General features: G+C 37.9%; 1 pseudogene across 1 annotated transcript in view; it reads left to right on the top strand.

The window, feature by feature from the left end:
- The first annotated feature begins 421 nt into the window (after positions 1 to 421).
- Positions 422 to 21,085, top strand: part of LOC145108702 (cycloartenol Synthase-like) — an 89,519-nt pseudogene continuing 68,855 nt past the window's right edge. The window contains exons 1-7 of the transcript XR_013708500.1: positions 422 to 527; positions 622 to 830; positions 3,760 to 3,948; positions 4,167 to 4,256; positions 4,407 to 4,601; positions 4,684 to 4,768; positions 9,694 to 9,860. The product of XR_013708500.1 is annotated as a cycloartenol Synthase-like (transcript). The remainder of the gene's footprint in view (positions 528 to 621; positions 831 to 3,759; positions 3,949 to 4,166; positions 4,257 to 4,406; positions 4,602 to 4,683; positions 4,769 to 9,693; positions 9,861 to 21,085) is intronic.

Raw genomic sequence — 21,085 nt, 5'->3', positions numbered from 1 at the left:
AAGAGAATACATTTATTGTATTTTTCTTGTTAAAGTAAAAACCCAAGGAAATAACTTTCCTTTTGTATTTCGTCAAATTGGAAAAAATAGTAAAATTTAGGGGGGGTTGTTTATTTAATTATATTTGGTTCATCAAAAAAAATGTGACGAAACAAAAGAAAAGGGTTTAAATGTTTGTGGAACGATTAATAAATTAAATTTAAAAACACATTCGATATTTTTTCCGGCTCCAATCCCAAAATATTGAATACCCCTAAATCAATTATCTTATTCTTCGGAGGTTTAATAAGACTTCTTTAAGAAAATTAATTTAAAGGCATTTTTGTAAACCATAGGGGCTAATCTTGCAGTATTTTAATTATTCAAGAACTTTTTGAAAATTAAATCTTTGATAATGATATGCTACAGGTAGCTGCGGTTCCTATATTTTACACATTGTAACGGGAGTTTGCAGCCTTACTGCACGTAGTGGCTTTTCTAACACGTGGAATTAGTCGAATCCTGATCTTGCATTGTTATTCGAAAATGTATTAAGTTGTGCATTTATTTTTTCTGTATTGTTCTGTTAGTGCTGTTGTGCATGAAACTGAAATTGTGATGCTATTTTTGTGATTTTGGTAGTGAAGTAAACAATGTGGAAACTGAAGATCGCAGAGGGAGGGAGTCCATGGCTGCGTACGACAAACGATCACGTAGGCCGACAATTTTGGGAGTTTGATCCTACGCTGGGGTCCCCCGAGGAACTGGCCGATATCGAGAAAGCTCGACAGATATTTCATGAAAATCGGTTCAAGAAAAAACACAGCTCAGATCTGCTTATGCGCATTCAGGTACACTTTTAATTAATTTACACCACGCATGTTTACAGGAGCCGGATAAACGGTTACAACTTACAACATTTAATTTGTTGTTATAAACAAAATACTTTCTGGTAGAACTGCATGCAATTTTACTGTGTTTGTTGGAAATTTCAAATTCATATAGAAAATAAAAGTGCTTTCTGTTTTATGTAGATAAAACATATCTGCAAGTCAAGTTGGTACTTCTTTCTTTTTTTATGTATATTATAATATAAAAAATGTCTCAAACCAAAGTAACAAAACCAATTTTTGGGAGAAAAATCGACCTGTTCCTTAAGTCTTGTATTACCAATTAAGTATTTGGGTAATCGAGTTAATGTCAAAATTATTGGCAGCGTTGTTTCTTTAATCTCTTGATTTGAAAGTAAAGAAGTGGATCTGAGTTAAAAAGTTGGGAGAAGATGGAAATTTTGTAGAAGCAGCAATGCCAGCGGATTAGTAGCAATGTTTTAAGAAACAGTTTTTTAATTGAACCGGTCTACTCGACCGTCTCTTCAATCAAGAATTTTTTTATGGCTGGTGGTGGTGTGTGTCGGCCTTCGAAATTGCGTACACTCCGAAAATATTCCAGTTGCTTTAATGCTTTGGGAATGAGCAGTTTTTTTTAACAGATTAACTGAAATCCAACTATACAAGTCCAATAAACCGGTTTAACGGTTTTACCGGTTGTATCACACCGGTTCAACCCGGTTTTTGAAGTAACCGCCCAGTTCGATCTAGTTTAAAAATTGACATAAAACCAACCGTTATTCAACCGCTCTTGTCCACAGTTTCTGGTTTGGCTGGCCAGTTCAAACAAGTTTTTAAAATATCGGAAATTACCATTAATAGACATTTTTTTGGGAAAAATTTCAAAAAAATTACACAAAAAATCAAATTTTCAGGTATAGACATTGATTCCGTAGATATGAGCTCCGAGGGCTCCACAGAATCAACTTAATATCGGAGGAATCGATGTGGCAAAAAAAAAAAAATTCTGAAAATCCATTCCACGGAGCTACCTCCGAGGAATGAACTCATTCTGCGGAGGTAGCTTCGAGGAATGGATCTTCAGAATTTTTTTTCCACCTCCCATTGTTCTTTTATGCAAAGATCTCCGATTAAAAGACAAATTTTGTTTTCCACCTCACATTCATTCCAAACATTGTCAAGAAAATTTTATACCATCATAATATTTCCTTGAAAATAATTAGTTGGGGAATGAGTATAAGCCCCGAAGAATCGATGTGAAAAAAAAAATCTGAAGATCCATTCCTCGGAGCTACCTCTGCGGAATGAGTTCATTCCTCGGAGGTAGCTCCGCGGAATGGATCTTCAATTTTTTTTTCCACATCGATTCCTCGGAGATTAAGTTGATTCCACGGAGCCCTTGGAGCTCGTCTCCACAAAATCCATGTCTATACCTGAAAATTTAATTTTTTGTGTCTATTTTTTGAAATTCCCCCAAAATAATCTCTATTAGTGGCAATTTCCTTTAAAATATTGGTCACTTGTCACTTATTCATGTTTAAATATATAAGCTATGCTATGCATGCAAATGTATAAGTCATATGGATAGCTGAATCACAAGTCATATGAATGGCTGAATTGAATAACCAATTAACAAAGAGTTTTTAGTTATACACTATGCTCTATATTAAAACTACATGTCGTTCTATTTAATTTGATTTCACTAATTTTTATTGGTTATCTTTTAAATATAAATATATTGTTTTCGCTACAAACTATACTTTTTTACATCTTTATTTGTTTCTTTTTGTACCTTTCTAATAATTACATAATCATTACTTAACACTTTTAAATAATAATTCATTGTATTTTTTTATTAAATTATTTTAAAATATATTTAGTATTATATATGTTTTTTATTTTAAATGTAGTTAAATAAGTGATTTTTTAAAAATATATTTGTAAATTTTTCAAGAACCCTATTTGCATCAATTTATCCGATTCTACTGATAAACATGTAATGAGTTGAATATTTTATTAAAAAAAATATAGAAACAATATAAATTAACCGTCCTTTTGATAACCCTTTCAACATAATTTATCTATTAGAATAAAATTCTAAGTAAACATTAAAATTTAAAATTATAACAATAAAAAGTCTATTGAAAGTAAACATCAATTTGTTTTTTGAATCTCAAATTATAAAAAACAATATAACAAACAATAAAAATAAGGCATATATCTTAAAGAAGAAAAAAACAGAAAAATAAAAAAGAAGAAGAAGAATAGAAGGCGTCAAACGTGGATTTGCAACAAAAAAAAAAGCCTTGTATTTCTTGTTTTTATACCAGTAAAAAGTAATAGAACCTAAATTATAAAATGAGATGTATTTGAAAAATAGATGGGGAAATAAATACCTGAAGTCTTTCTCTGTAGTGTTGAATGTTCTATTGTATCCTTTGTCATCTAATAGACTAATACTATTTACTATTTTGTTTTTGTTGTTAACTTCATAGTTTGGAAAAGAGAACTCACCACCCTCTGTATTCCCACCAAAAGTCAACATAAAAAAATGATGAAGATTTTTTTTTTTTTGTTTTTGTAATTAAATTCATTGTTTTAAGCCTTTTATTACTAAGTATTTGGGCAATCGAGTTTTGAGTGTCAAAATTATTGGCAGTCATGATTCTTTAATCCCGTGATTTGAAAAGCAAAGAAGTGGAATTGAGTTAAAAAGTTAAGAGAAGTTGGAAATGTTGTATAAGCTATGCTATGCATGCAAATGTACAAGTCATAGCTAGTCTGATGGCAGAACTACCGATCTTGAAATGCCTTTATCAAATCAAATGGCGACATTACCAGGATTCCTAGCTTTCGTTTTCTGTCATTCGAATGTATCCTTTGTCATCTAATACTATTTACTATTTTGTTTTTGTTTTTAAATTCATAGTTTGCAAAGGAGAACTCAAATTCATCTGTATTCCCACCAAAAGTCGACATAAAAAATGATGAAGATATTACGGAGGATAAAGTAACAAATGTATTAAGAAGAGCTATTGGTTTCCATTCAACCCTCCAGGCAGATGATGGACATTGGCCAGGAGACATAGGGAGCCCTATGTTTTTATTGCCTGGTTTGGTGAGTCTTATCTTTCCCCCGCACAAGTTTTAGCATTTCTTCTATGGTTTCTTGAGTTTTCCATCCCTCTACCAGAAATTTCTTTTATTTTAGCTTTCTAGAAAATGCAGCTGGATCTCAGAATGGGACCCTTGAGTTTTATCTGTATATATAGATTACCTTATTCAAGAGATGAACAACCCATGTAAATGCTGACAGCAAGTTAATCTATGTATCAGGTCATTACCCTAACAATTACAGGGGAATTGAATGCAGTCTTATCCAAAGAGCATAAACAGGAGATGTGCCGCTACATTTACAATCATCAGGCATGTATAACATAGTTCTTTTCTATATATTTCAATAACGTACAACTGTAGTTCCTTCTTATATGCTGTAAACCTAGCTACCCTTAGGGATTATTTATCTTGTATGTTTTCAAGAGTCATTGAGAATCTAACAGAATATCATAAATGTAGAATAGAGATGGTGGATGGGGTCTACACATCGAGGGTCATAGCACTATGTTTGGCAGTGCCTTAAACTATGTTACCTTGAGATTGTTGGGTGAAGGATGTAATGATGGAGAAGGGGCAATGGAGAAGGGACGCAAGTGGATTTTGGACCATGGTGGTGCCACTTCAATAACATCTTGGGGAAAGTTTTGGCTTTCAGTATAGCAACTTGCCCTTGATCTTGTTCATTTTTCTTTGTTACCTATATGTATTCGTCTTATATGTTGCTAATAATATATAGGTACTTGGGGTATTTGAGTGGTCAGGAAATAATCCGTTACCTCCTGAGATGTGGGTCCTTCCATATTTCTTTCCAGTGCATCCAGGTGAGTGTCTCATATTTATTATGATGATGCAAATGCATGCGTTACAGTTTTTAGCCAAAACCATTAGCCGAGATTATATATCATCACAGCAAGATTATAATTCCTAGTATTCCGGGATATTAGTCAGTGAAGATTTTGTACATATCCCATATCGAAAATAGTGTATCACAACCTGTATATATATTTGTATTATCAATGAAACACGCACATATTCATTATAATTATTAGCATGGTATCAAAGCCCATAATCCTCTGAAACCCTTCTCAACCGCCGATCTTCTCCTCTTTCTTTCTTCTATCCTGCCATCACTGTACAAACATCAGAAACTTCATTCCATGGGCGGACACAGGATTTCACAGTAGGGGTGTCACGGGAAAGTTAGGGGTTGCACGATAGTAGAAAAAATAAAATTTTCGAAAATTTTTCCCCTGCGTCCGGAAAAGTCAGGGGTTGCCGGTGCCACTAGTGACCCACCCTAAAACCGCCCCTGATTCCATTCACTATCGAAATGCAAAAACGGTCGATACACTCACAGGCTGAGTTATTCAAAATTCACTGTTGTGCCTTCCAAGTTAGAAATCACATCGACCCCCAAGTTAAACCACCGCCATCCGCCCCCTCTTCCTCAACAGCTACCGAGGCAGAGAAGACCAAAGTAACTTCTGAATCTGAAATCTGGTCTCGTCTAGATGCCATTGTTCTTCAATGGATATACAGTACCATCTTCAATGATTTTCTTCACACTATCCTAAAAACTAACACTACCGCCTTACAGGCTTGACAAGCTCTCGAAAACATCTTTCAAGATAATCAAAATTCAAGGGTTGTCTATCTTGACAGCAAGTTCGTCTCCACCCGTCTTGATCATCATCCCAACATCTCTTCCTACTACCAAGCTATGAAGATGTTGGCGAATCAACTTGCCAACGTGGGAAACCCTGTGTCAAATCAAAGACTCGTTTTACAATTGATTGTTGGTCTCAATGAAAGTTACGAAGGCATCGCCATGCTCATACAGCAAACCACTCATCTTCCCGAGTTCAATGAAGTCCGATCCAAACTAATCATGGAAGAATCTCGTAAAGCTCATCAAGATGCCACCGCCACAACATCACCTAACATCGGCCCCAACGCCACCGGTTTAACAGCCTCTACGACACCTACGAAACCCAAAACATCAACAACAACAGCTGATTCAAGCAGCAACAATATGATTTTACCACTTCTCGTGGACGGGGTTGTGACAGAGGAGCTCGTGGTCGGGGTAGATCGAACAACAACATGTGACGACGCTTCAACAACAGTTCACATCAACCTCAATACACTCTCTATCAACCATGGACTACACCACCTCCTTAGACATTTCAAAACTACTCACCGTGGGCCTATCCACCGTGTCTTTATCCTATACAACAACTTTGCAATCCTAGACCTCCATCTAATGGACCTGGTATTCTTGGAAGCCGAACCAGTAGGGATATGCTACCTCTGACTCCAGCTACACGCCAACTGATTTGGAGTAGGCTTTCGACACGATGTCGCTCCACCCATCTGATACAAATCGGTATGTCGACACCGGAGCAACTTCCCACATGACGAATAAATTGAGATAACTTCATGTCTTATCAAAATAATCGTGCTTTCAGAATGTGATTGTCAGTAATGGTTCTACTATTCCAATCCAAGGTACCAGACATCAAACTCTGCCTTACCTTTTCCCCCCCTTTAGTTCTCAAAAATGTTATTCATACTCCTCATGTTATCAAAAATCTTTTACCTGTTCGTCGGTTTACCACTGATAATAATCTTTCTGTGGAATTTGAACCTTTCAGTTTTGATGTGAAGGATTTTCAGACGCAGACACAAATTTTTCGATGCAATAGTTCTAACGACCTTTATCCTTTCACACTTCAATCATCATCCTAAGTTACAACACCCTCAACTTTTTCTGCAATAACCAAGGATTTATGGCACCATCGGCTTGGACATCTGGGATCAGATATTTTATCTTCTTTAAAGTCTACTTTGACTTTTAGCTCTAGTTCTAAAATATCATCTATTGTTTGTTCCTCTTGTGTGTTTGGAAAACAATCTAAATTTCCTTTTTATGCTTCAAACTCTATCACACATTTAACTTTTGATATAATTCACACTGATTTATGGACATCACCTGTGCTAAGTTCTAGTGGTCATCGATATTATCTTATTTTTAGATGACAAAACTAATTTCTTATGGACATACCCACTTGCACACAAATCTCAAGTCTATTCCACTTTCGTTCAATTTTTCACAGTCATCAAAACCCAATTTCATTTTACAATAAAAACAATACAGTGTGATAATGGCCGCGAGTATAACAATCATAAATTTCATAATTTTTGTTCTCAAAATGGCATCCTGTTTCGATTCTTTTGTCCACAAACCTCTCTGCAAAATGGAAAAGCGGAAAGAAAAATTTATTCAATCAATAATGTGTTGCGTATTCTTCTTGCTCACTCCACGGTGCCATTACGTTTTTGGCCCCACGCCCATCAACATGCCACTTATCTCGTAAACATTCTTCCAAGTAATCTCTTGCATAAACTCATACATATTCACCTTCTATATAATCTTCAACCCATATATTCTCATTTACGCACTTTCGGATGTCTTTGCTATCCCCTGACCTCTTCTACTACTATACACAAATTAAATAAACGGTCATCACCTTGTGTTTTCTTGGGTCACCCATCCAACCATCGAGGTTATAAATTCTATGACATCCAAATTTGTATCATCATCCTTTACCGCCACGTAATTTTTGCTGAAACAATATTCCCATCCTCAAAATTGCCATCTTCGCCATCAACCCCTTCCACTCAAACCAATACCGAATCAGACCCTCACCCTTCCTTGTGGTCTACTTCTGACCCATCACCAACCACTACTCACATGCCATCTCCAAAACCCTCCATCCAGTTCACTAATCCTCGTCGTTCCAACTAGGCTCCACCTCCACCTCCTGTAACGCATCAACCAACGCCTCCTCCCCCATGTCGCAACCTACCTCAAATCGAACCATACATACCAGGAGTATATTCGGCATCTCTAAACCAAAACAATCTTTCCTTTTTAATACATCATCGTCTATCTCACCTTTACCTAAAACTCCTTTTGAGGCTCTCAAAAATCCGAATTGGAATACAACCATGAATGATGAATTCCAGGCTCTTATTGACAATAACACATGGAAGTTAGTCCTAAAAACTCCGAATATGAATGTGGTACGAAGTATGTGGATTTATCGCCACAAAACTAAGTCTGACGGTTCTCTAGAGCGATACAAATCTTTTTTGGTTTGTGATGGCAGGTCTCAAAAGGAAGGAGTCGACTGTGGAGAAACATTTAGTCCCGTGGTGAAGCCAATAGCAATCAGCACCGTTCTTTCCATCGCTCTTTCAAATTCATGGAAAATTCACCAACTTGACGTGAAAAACACATTTTTACATAGGCACCTACACAAAACTGTGCACATGCATCAACCCCAGGGATTTCGAGATCCCTCTTATCCGGACCATGTTTGCTTACTCAAGAAATATTTATATGGCCTTAAACAAGCTCCCTGGGCTTGGTACCAACGGTTCGTTGATTACGTGTTCACCTTGGGATTCAAACACAACAAATGTGATAATTCTTTGTTCGTCTACAAGAACGGGACACATACGGCCTTCATACTTCTATACGTAGATGACATCTTGCTGGTGACGTCATCACCTCACTTATGCCAACAATTCATGCAACTATTAGCCAAGGAATTTGCAATAAAAGATCTTGGTCCTCTAAGCTACTTCCTTGGTATTTCAGTCACACGAAGCAACAATCCATTCATCTCTCACAACAAAAATATGTCATCGAAATCTTACGAAGAGCCCGCATGAGTTCCCGTCATCCATCATCCACACTAGTCGACATGAAATCCAAGTTGAGTAACAATGATGGCACTCTTCTCTTCAATGGAGGCACTCACTATCGCCAGCTAGCCGGTGTGCTCCAATACCTTACGTTCACCCGCCCGGATATATGTTATGTTGTTCAGCAAATTTGTATGCACATGCATGCTCCTCGAACAACCCACTTCAACGCTATTAAAAGGATCTTGCGCTACATAAAGGGCACAATTCATCATGAACTGCACCTCACAGATCACCCACACACTTCATTATCGCATACACAAATGCTGATTGGTCAGGGTGTGTGGACACAAGACGATCGACGTCAGGATATAATGTCTACATTGGAAACAATATCGTCTCTTGGTCATCAAAGCGACAACCAACTCTTTCCCGATCAAGTGCCGAGGCGGTGTACCGATGCGTTGCTAATGTATATCTGAAACATGTTGGATAAGGAATCTACTATTAGAACTTCATTTGCCTCAAAATAAAGCAACATTCGTCTACTATGACAACATTAGTGCAACATACCTATCCTACAATCCTTTTCAACATCAAAGAACAAAACACATCGAGCTTGATATCCACTTTATTCGAGAAAAACTTGATCATGGTCAAATCCATGTTTTTCACATTCCCTCACGCTATCAGGTCGCAAATATCTTCACTAAAGGTCTATTTCTCGTGCTATTTGATGACTTTAAAAACAGTCTTAACGTCCACGCTCCTCCCGATTCGAGTGTGGGGGCATATTAATCGAGATTATCTTATCATCACAACAAGATTATCTTTCCTAGTATTATGGGATATTAGTTACTGAAGATTTTGTATATATCCCATACTGAAAATAGTGATCACAACATGTATATATACTTGTATTATCAATGAAATACACATGGATTCATTATAATTATTAGCAATAACTACTAATTTCTTTACTACAAGATGAAAATTAATTGCTATGCGGCTAAAACCTACCTCGATCTTTCAGGTAGGATGTGGTCTCATTGCCGGATGGTGTACCTGCCTATGTCATACTTATATGGGAAGAGGTTTGTTGGACCAATCACATCTACCATTCTATCCTTGAGAGAGGAGCTATTTATTGTCCCCTATCACAATATAGATTGGAATGATTCACGCAACCTTTGTGCCAAGGTTTGTATGCACTTTCCTTTCATATGTTATGCTTACATTTCATGTAGATACTCAGGTTTTATGAACACTTTGATATTTGGTTTATATTACCACATACCAATTTTTTCTATTTTTCTAATACTATAATACAAATATAAAGAGTGACATGTATTCTACTCAACACAAGAATTCTAGAATTCTAGAATCTTATCATCATTTTCTTTTATTTGTTTTAATGGTAATGAAACATATTTATCTTGTCCCTTTTATTTGTTTTGTCTTTCCAATGAAAATTCAACTGATGAAAACATGTTTTAATGATGCTTTTAAGTTTGAGAAACAAGAATATGAGTTGTTCCTTCTATTAGTCTAGCTGGTTGTTTTTGAAAGAACTGGCCGATGAGTAGTTGAAATAAAAACTGGCTATTTCTTTATCCAAACAATTGAATAAGTTGATTGTTTGGCAATATCGACTGGTTGTTTTTCTTTGATAATCTTAACATCAAGCTTCTCATGAACCATATTTAGATCGAAGTATATCTCATCAAATAATAGAAACATTGCATGTTCTCCTATATGTATGAATGTCTTGATAAAACAAGAAAATAGTCTATTTTTTGTATTAAACAAAAGCTGAAAAACTAACATTGTTGTTTTATGTACCAATTTTTCACACGACCACCTTCTTGATAACCGCTCACGACCACTTTCATGATATCTATCAATGACCACTTTTAGGACACATGTTCTCGACCATTTCACAATTTTAGTTCACGACCACATTTATGAACCTCAGCACATCGGTTGTAGGCTCATGGTTGGAGTCGTTCCTTGATCATCACATACAAACATATATATATATATATATATATATATATATATATATATATATATATACACACACACACATCATATAGCTACCAATCAAGCAAACAAGACTCAACTATTCTAACCGATCATAGAATAATAACATAGCATTAGACAAGCATCCTATATATAGCAGATCCAAATAATGACACATTTTATATAGTAAGAAAACTTACTTGAATCTAGAATAATGGTCCAACCCAGTCTAGGAATAAAAACGGCTCGCATGAACCACCTAATACCCAAACAGAGGCCAAACCTTTATCTAATACTCAAATCCATAAATGTATCATCATAAGTTAAACTAATCAAAAAGTTAACGGTCGACGGGTAAAAGTCAACGTTCATCGGACATACGTGCTGGGAAGAACACTTGAACGCGTCGAGTCCACAACACGTGAAAATAGTCGGCTCTCAACCATTTTGTGAAGCACCAATCTTTTCAGTCAGTGTCTAAAACTTTCTAGAAACCTTCTACGGAGTTTCTTAATGGATAAAGTTTCAAAATGTGTCCACATGAAATCCTCTAACTTACCAAACATCAACCCTAGATCTGAATCAATTCTAAAAATGTAGAAAACTTCTTACATGGATCAAAAAGAATTAAACTAGCATTCTGTTTAACACAATGAGCCCAAAAACCTACCATAACATCACAACAACTTGAAATTTTCGAAACTCCAAGTGAAACTTACCAAAGGGATCAAATGATGCTTAAAACCTAGATCTAGAAGCATTTAACCATAAAACTTGAGACTTGATCACTTGTAGAGGATTTGAAGATGATAAGGAGGTAGGATACCACTTAATATGGCTTCCTCTTACACCAAACAAACACTTCTTCTTCCAGATTGCATACGAAAATGCAAAAAAATATCAACAAGGATAAAAGGAGGCTAGTCTAGGGTTTTCTTGAGAGGATGGAGGACGATAAGAATGAAACCCTAAAAATTATAGCCCTTAAATAGTTTCCAAGTCCAAAGACCTAGGTTTAAGCTATTTACAGCGGCATGTGTCGTATACTTCATTTAAACACGCATAGTGTCCACGTGGCACTCACACACCCACATCCACGTGGAACTCACGCACCCGCGTGCAACACATGAATACGCCATGTTACACACTACTTCTTTTTCTTTTATCCATAAAATACATAAATTTCCAATTGATACTCATCCAGAAAACATGCATTAGATCTTGTGTAAGATCCCAAAAATCCATGGAAAAATTTTTAATTTTTAAAACATTAATTCATATAACATTCTATTCCCAAAATCATTCAATGTGAAAAATCGTATTTAAACATCAGAGTAAAAATCACAACTAATCAATACAGAATAAACTCTGGGGGATGTTGTGAAATCATGTCGGACCATTCCCTTTCGAACTGGAAGTATCTGAAACCATAAACATGAAACCATTAGCACAAATCTTAGTAAGTTCCCTAAAATACCACATACCAAACATACAACTAGGCCAAGCCCTGAGGTATATTCCAATCCAATATACAATCATGGGCCTAGCCCTGGGGTTTCTTTCAACCCATGCATACAATAATTGGCCCAACCCTAGGGTCTCTTTCAACCAATTCATACCATAATGAGCCCATCCCTGGGGCTGGGGTTTATTTCAACCCAATCAAACAAACATGTAAGAGTCACAAAGACAACTAACATCCTACATACACAATTTAGTGGGCCAGCATTGGTGCCTTCGACTCACAAGCATAGTGAGAAGACTAACCTCTATCCAAAATAACTAAAACACACACACGGTGTTGCTACAGGGCTCCTCACACTGAACATATCCAAAATCATCCCTAATCAATAATTAGGGTAATAACCCAAAATCAAAGGTCCAACTCTTATTATATCATATCAAAAGGGTAAAAGACCATTTTACCCTTCTAATATCTGACCCAACAATCCATGGCCTAAAACCCAAATGACCTAAGCCTTAAAAATGGCCCATAACAACTTTCCGGTGAGTACGCCCCATGTACCTCCCTAGTACGTGCGACGTACTACGAGTTGAAGCCCAAACCACAATCTGAGGTCTTAATGCCTTAAGAAAAAACATCTAACTCCCAAATCTGATTCTAAGACACGTCTTAAGTCATAAAGTTCATGACTTTATAGGTTTGCATGGATTAATGGTGCCCAACCAAAGCCCTAGATTCACAACTCCACCAAAAGACCACAAACTTATGCATGGAAGAATTATACTCATCAAGATCCGATTTTTATGCTACATGAACCATAGATCTAATAAGAAATGAAACCCTTAATCTCTGGAGTAGCTTTTACTCACAAGAGTCAAAACCATGGGACCTAAACATGAAAATTATAACCCAAACTAGATCTACATAAAAGAATCATCAAGATTGAAGCTTTATACTTTCCAGAAGAAAGATCAAGGTGGACAAGGTCCTAATCTACAAGCTCCAAGGCAACCAACACTTCTCTAATGAGCTCCCCCTTCTCCAAGATGCACAAAGAATACTCCAAATCACTCAAGAACTCAAGGATCTCACAAATGGGGCTATGGTTTTGAATTTAGGGTTAGAGAGGATGGAGGCTGAAGGTAAGAAGGGATTGAAATGAGGTAAGGTCTTTAAATAGGGTCCAAGACCCAAATATTAGGGTTTGCTTCTGTAATGCCTGTGTTTCTAGGCTAGGCATTAATATTGACATAATGGTCTAGGTTAACCTTTGTAACTCATTTAGAAGAAATGAAAAGGAATTATGTGAATATTATGTGAATTATGTGTTTTATGCTTAATTATTAGGGTTTAATTAATTAAGAATAAAAATGAGCGTCAAAAATTAAATTTTAGATAAAGCCGATATCTATTAAGAAACTTGTGGTGGACGTGACAAGGATTACGGATATATAAAGAATGCCGAAATCCGAGTTATAACGAAGAAGTTATGACCTGTCGAAGTTTCGCGATAAACCGGCACGGTGCCGAATGTCGTAAAAAGTGAGTTTTAGATAAAATACTTTTTGGCCTTAGTGATCTAAAAGAAACTTGTAGTGTTTGCTAAACCGAGAGTAGGTATAAAAAGAACGCCCAAATCTGACTTCGTATGAGGAAGTTATGATTTTTCGAAGTTTCAGCTTAACAGTAGACAGCTAAAAACTCGAATTTTAGATCGAGTGATTTTTAGCCGACACGACCTAACTGAGAATCGAAGGTCTCGTCATTAGTAGCACAACGGTAAAAAGTCTGACGAAAACGGACGTCGGATGAAGAAGTTATGAATTTTTAACGGATTTCCTGTCCCGGTCTGTTAAAAATAATAATATAAAAATTAAAGTCAAAATTAGCCGACGAAGTCTAAACGAAAGTTGTAGAGCGTAATTTTATCTACGCGTGCATATAAAGAACGTCAAAAACGGAGCTCGTATGTGAAAGTTATGGATTTTAGAAGTTTTGACGCGAAAATCGAGAAAATTCGCATAGTCACGTTTTTGCCACGTCACCTTCGCTGAAAGAGTGCCACGTGTCCGAAATTGGTGAGTCATGTGAAGCCACGTGTCGCCTTCCCTCGCATGAACAGTAGCTGCGTGTCGGATTCTGATTCGACCGAAGGGAGGCCCAATCCGAAGCTCGCAGCTGGACCGAGCCTCGCACCGCCTTAGCCTCCGAGCCTCGCAGATGGACCACTTGACCTCGGTCCAATCAGCAGCTGCCACCGAGGCCTTCGCACGTGCAGCCACCTGCGGACCCTCGCCTGCGGACCCCACCACCAAGCCGACTTCGGACCCCTATAAATACAAGGGGTATGCGAGCCTTCCCGGTTAGATTTGGAATTTTGCCATATTTAGCCCCTTTCTTTATATTTTCTTCATCTTAGCATCCCCCAAAGCCCCGGTATTGATTCTAACACCCGGAATACGCCACGAAGTGCCCGAGAAGCCCGGAAAATTTATCTTTTCGGTTTCGAAGCCCGACCCTTCGCAGAGCCCGGTTTCTCAATAAAACTCTCGGTTTTATTAGAATCGATCGTTTTAGGAAACAAATTGCTGCCCGATTTTCATTAAATCAGGTGAGTGTGTAGTTACTTTCACCTTACACATAGATATGAAGTATTTTACATAAAATACGTGCTGTGTGAATATTTATTGTTTGTTTATTTGAGTTGGATGTTGAAGGTGTGATTTATACATGTTTTTAAATAATTTAAATTGTATATGTATTTTTATCTACAAGAATGTTGGGTAAAACATGGGTAGATGAAATAATGGGTGTGTGATGATAGGTGAGTTGGATAAAGGAGATGATCAGTAATATTGATCATGAGTTGAGGGTGAGTGGTGAAATTTGAGAGAATCACTTACCCAAAATGTTGGCCCCCGTCATTCAGCAGAGTAGGGATGACAACCATGGACTTTTCTAGATGGTCTGTGGAACACTAGCAGGCCCGCAACCTATAGGTGTAATGAACTATATGTTCATTTGGAGTACTCTAAAAACCCATTGACATGTATGATAGGGGTGAATACTGTCAATAATACTGTCAATAAATAAGAGCTATGAATTTAGCCCCTGTTGTATAAACCCTGGTGATGGTGTGACCTTGTGTCTATTCCTTAGGATGAATCCTTAGGAAGGAGTGATAGTTGATTCTTAGGGTAAACCCTTAAGAAATAAATAAGATAATGGGGTTGGGGTAATTTGGTTGATTGATTGATGTTTAAGTACAATAAATTTATTTATTGTGGGTTGAAAACCCTATATGCTCACCAGGCTTCCAAGCCTGACCCACTCAGTTTTTTTATATTACAGGTAGTGGACCCCGAGCATAGTCGGATGATGATGATGAGTGATTTATGGATTATAGGCCAGTAGTTATGAATAACTGTTGTAAGGCTTATAATGTCCTGTTTATGCTTTTGATATGTATCGGAACATGACATCCCGAGGTTTTGATATAAAAGGAAATTATATATTTCTTAAAGAAAGGTTTTGACAAACTTTTATCACGTTTTGTTTTTTTGGGGACCAATTCCGCAACATCTTTTAAAAAGATTCTCTGATTTTATTTTAAAAAGCATAAATTAAATCGGTCTTTTCTGGCCGAGAAATTAGGGGATGTCACAGTTGGTATCAGAGCATTAGTTTAAGCGAACTAGGAAATTTGTAGGATTTCTAGACTTAAACTTAGAATGCTAAGCGATGATTGTGAGTTGAGTGTGTCTATTATATTTTAGGTAGTACACCTAAATTGACACGAGCACTAGTTTATTTTAGGAAGGATGCCTAAAACGCTTTTATGTGCTAAATGTTTTGTGTTATAGCTATAATGATGCTATTATTTGTTCGGATCTATGGTCTGTTGCCGACCGGATCTGGAAACCTTATGTGTGTTGGATTCTAAGCGTATAATTACGAGATTAGAACTAACATGTAAACGTTTCGGTGTAATAACGAAGATTTAACGCCTATCGAAAATAAAGATCTAAATTCACCTACGATTGGTGTATAGATCGAAATGGCGGGTACTCAAAGTGGGTTCGGAAGCGATAATCCACAGCCTGAGCCAATCACGATGGCTGGGGTGCAGGCAATGGTGCGTACGATGTTGGATCAACAGATGGAAGAAACAAAACGTTTACTTCAACAAAGTAAGGATGAACTTACTATGCCAGTACGGCAGGCATCTGTTCTTGAGGCAACTATTAGGGTTGCTAAGTCTATTGAAGAAATGATCAATGACAGGACCGCCAAAAAGGTTGAAGTTGACAAGAAGAGGAAATTTGAGGGGTCTTCAAGGCCCATCAAGAGCAACATATCCTCAAGGTCTAGCAAAAGAAGAGGTAAAGGAAGATGGTGCGGAAAGTGCAAAAATAAACACTCTGGGAATTGTGACGGGAAGGTGAAGTGCTTTAGGTGTGGAGAAATAGGGCATTACGCCAATCACTGTATGATTCCCAAGAGGGTGTGTTATGTATGTAAGGAAGAAGGCCATATTTCTAAGGACTGTCCGAAGAAAAATGAAATAACAAGGCCGAGTGCACCGCCAACGCCAAGGGAAATTCAGAATATCCTTGACGAAGCAATTAATAATGCTAGGAAGTAGAAGTAAAGACTTGATACCCGAAGATCAAGTTACGAAGTAATAATGTGAATAGTAACAAGTGGTTTAGCCTATTAGAGGCATAGTATAGGGTAAACTTGAACCTTTGTGTAATCGTTTCAAGGAAATAATATAAACCCTGGTTTTGTCATCTGATGAATGGAATGGTTGGTGTAATTCTTGAAGTTGTCCCAATCGTCTGGAATTTCCATCACCAACCAAGTTGAAGCAGAATTGATGATTGAAGATACGTATGGAAGAAGTCCTAGTAGAGTCTAGGAAAATTTTATGATTAATTGGACACATTTGTATGTGTTAAATTGTTTTGTGATTTTAGGACTTGGGGACTGCGAGACCGTACTTGGGACGAGTATGAGTAGGTGTGAATAGTAGTAAAGATCTATACTACTGGAAGCACATGACTCACACTTGGATCAGGGAAAGTCACAAGGTTACCAAGGAGCTATTATTTGATTCCGTCTTGTTCTAGTTTGTCATTACCATCGTTTCGGTAATGACTAAGAAGATGATTGTTATTCCGACCTTAGAGGTCATATCGAATCGAGTCCGACTAAGATGAGTTTATTATGTGGTTCAGAGAACCAAGTTCGATGAAGTATTTGACTTAAGCCAGAAGATTGAAGTGAGAAATGATCAAAGCGATCAATAGAAGTATCGCACTCATTGTTAAAGAAGTTGGTAGTTAGAAATGATACATGTTGAAATGTGATTGTATCACATTAGAACATGAAGGAAGGTATAGTTTGTTCCGAAATTTGTCCCTAGGAGATCTGAGTCTAAGTAGTGCAGTATACAATGAGAGATCATTAGAACATGACCCATCGGTCTGTTACAATAAACGAAGGAAAATACTTATTCTAAGAAGAAGAAGGAGTCCTCAATAAGGATTTATTTTGTAACTCGAAGGTTACGATTGAAAGTCCTATGGAGATCTGAAGCTTTTTAGGATTAGCTGGATATTATCGCTGATTTATCCAAGGCTTTTCTTCGATCGCGACTCCATTGACAGCTTTGACCCACAAAGGAGCTGTCTATACTTGGAATAAGAAGCATAGGAAGCTTTGAGAAGTCAAAGAAGAATTTGTGTGAAGCACCGATTCTTTCGTTACCTGAAGGAGTTAATGACTTCACATTTTATAGTAATGCCTCTGGAGTTGGGTTAGGTTGTGTTCTGACCCAAAGGGATAAAGTGATCACGTATGCATCGAGGCAATTGAAAGAGCATGAAAAGAACTACCCCACTCATGGTCTGGAGTTGGCAGTGGTAGTATTCGCCTTAAAGGTATGGAGAAGGAATTGAACATGAGGCAACGACGCTGGCTAAAGTTACTCAAGGACTACGACTGTGAGATACTTTACCACCCTGGTAAAGCAAATGTTGTTGCTAATGCTCTCAGTCGGAAGGTAAATCTTGAAAAGAAAAGGCCAAGAGCGTTGAGAATTGAAGTTGTCTCGACAGTTGTGGAAAGTATAAAGAAAGCTCAAGAGGAAGCTTTAGAGAGAAATGACCGAAAGGAGGAACGTTTGGGCAAAACGTTGGTGTTTGATACAAACGGTCAAGGACTGAAGGTATTCAAAGATAGGATTTGGGTACCTAAGGCGGGAGGAGTAATATATCTTCTGATGGAAGGAGCTCACAAAACCATGTACTCGATTCATCCCGGCAGTACGAAAATGTATAGGGATCTAAAACCCTATTACTAGTGGCCGACGATGAAGCTCGATGTTGCTAAGTATGTGGCCGAGTGTGTAACTTGTGCTAGGGCTAAGGCACAACATCAGAAACCGTATGGGAGTTTAGAACCTTTACCTGTACCCATGGGTAAATAGGAAGATATCACTATGGATTTTGTGACTAAACTGCCCAGAACAAGGAACGGTCACGACATGATTTAGGTGGTCATTGATCGCTTCACTAAGAGTGCGCATTTCATAGCAGCCAACGAGAAAAGGTCTATGGATAAACTTGCGAATTCTTATGTGAAGGAAATTGTGAGGTTTCATGGTGTTCCGTTAACGATTGTATCCGATCGTGACAGCTGTTTTACATCAAGGTGTTGGAGAAGTCTGTAAGAGGAATTAGGTACCAAGTTGTGTTTGAATACGGCTTACCATCCGCAAACCGATGGTCAGAGTGAATAAACGATTCAAACGTTGAAGGATATGCTGAGAACCTGTACCCTGGAATTCGAAGGTAACTGGGATGAACATTTGCCTTTAGTAGAATTTTTCTAGGGTAATAGTTTCCACTCAAGCATCAAGATGGCACCTTATCACGCTTTGTATGGGGAAAAGTGTTGAATGCCGTCATGGTGACTGGAAGCTGGGGAAAAGCAGCTTATGGGACTTGAAATAGTCCATCAGACTGCTGGAAAGTTGAAAGTCATTAGGGAAAGGATGTTAGCTGCTCAAAAGAGCTATGCTGACAAGAAAAGACAACCGATATCATTCGAAGTTGGAGATTCGGTTTTACTTAAAGTCTCATAGTGGAAGGGACTTATAAGGTTTGGTAGAAGGGGAAAGTTGAGTCCAAGGTTTATTGGACCATTTAAACTGGAGGGTATTCATAACACATTTCATGTGTGTTATTTGAGGAAGTTCACGGGAGGTGTGCCCGATATAATTCCCATTTCTGAATTAAGGTTGGATGAGAGCAAGAGGTTAATTGGAGAACCTAAGGCAATCGTTGACCGTAAGACTAAGAAGTTGTAACGTAAGATAGTCGATTTAGTGCTTGTGCGTTGGAAACATATAAATGAGCCAAATCCCACCTGGGAAACGGAGAGTGACATGATGAGTCGCTACCCGTAGTTGTTTGTCGTTGTGTGATTCCGGGGACGGAATCATCCTAAGGGGGAGAGAGTTGTAACGCCCGTGTTTCTAGGCTAGGCATTAATATTGACATAATGGTCTAGGTTAACCTTTGTAACTCATTTAGAAGAAATCAAAAGGAATTATGTGAATATTATGTGAATTATGTGTTTTATGCTTAATTATTAGGGTTTAATTAATTAAGAATAAAAATGAGCGTCAAAAATTAAATTTTAGATAAAGCCGATATCTATTAAGAAACTTGTGGTGGGCGTGACAAGGATTACAGATATATAAAGAATGCCGAAATCCAAGTTATAACGAAGAAGTTATGACCTGTCGAAGTTTCGCGATAAACCGGCACGGTGCCGAATGTCGTAAAAAGTGAGTTTTCGATAAACTACTTTTTGGCCTTAGTGATTTAAAAGAAACTTGTAGTGTTTGCTAAACCGAGAGTAGGTATAAAAATAACGCCCAAATCTGACTTCGTATGAGGAAGTTATGATTTTTCGAAGTTTCAGCTTAGCAGTAGACAGCTAAAATCTCGAATTTTAGATCGAGTGATTTTTAGCCGACACGACCTAAACGAGAATCGAAGGTCTCGTCATTAGTAGCACAACGGTAAAACGTCTGACGAAAACGGACGTCGGATGAAGAAGTTATGAATTTTTAACGGATTTCCTGTCCCGGTCTGTTAAAAATAATAATATAAAAATTAAAATCAAAATTAGCTGACGAAGTCTAAACAAAAGTTGTAGAGCGTAATTTTACCTACGCGTGCATATAAAGAACGTAAAAAACGGAGCTCGTATGCAAAAGTTATGGATTTTAGAAGTTTTGGCGCGAAAATCGAGAAAAATCGCATAGTTATGTTTTTGCCACGTCACCTTCGCTGAAAGAGTGCCACGTGTCCGAAATTGGTGACTCATGCGAAGCCACGTGTCGCCTTCCCTCGCATGAACAGTAGCTGCGTGTCGGATTCTGATTCGACCGAAGGGAGGCCCAATCCGAAGCTCGCAGCTGGACCGAGCCTCGCACCGCCTTAGCCTCCGAGCCTCGCAGATGGACCACTAGACCTCGGTCCAATCAGCAGCTGCCACCCAGGCCTTCGCACGTGCAGCCACCTGCGGACCCTCGCCTGCGGACCCCACCACCAAGCCGACTTCGGACCCCTATAAATACAAGGGGTATGTGAGCCTTCCCGGTTAGATTTGGAATTTTGCCATATTTAGCCCCTTTCTTTATATTTTCTTCATCTTAGCATCCCCCAAAGCCCCGGTATTGATTCTAACACCCGGAATACGCCACGAAGTGCCCGAGAAGCCCGGAAAATTTATCTTTTCGGTTTCGAAGCCCGACCCTTCGCAGAGCCCGGTTTCTCAATAAAACTCTCGGTTTTATTAGAATCGATCGTTTTAGGAAACGAATTGCTGCCCGATTTTCATTAAATCAGGTGAGTGTGTA

Source organism: Lactuca virosa, chromosome 4 (assembly GCF_052849685.1).
Source record: "Lactuca virosa cultivar CGN04683 chromosome 4, Lactuca_virosa_CGN04683_v6, whole genome shotgun sequence".
Lineage (NCBI taxonomy): Eukaryota > Viridiplantae > Streptophyta > Magnoliopsida > Asterales > Asteraceae > Lactuca > Lactuca virosa.
The sequence above is the reverse complement of the archived record's forward strand: the minus strand, read 5'-3'. Positions and strand labels throughout refer to the sequence as shown.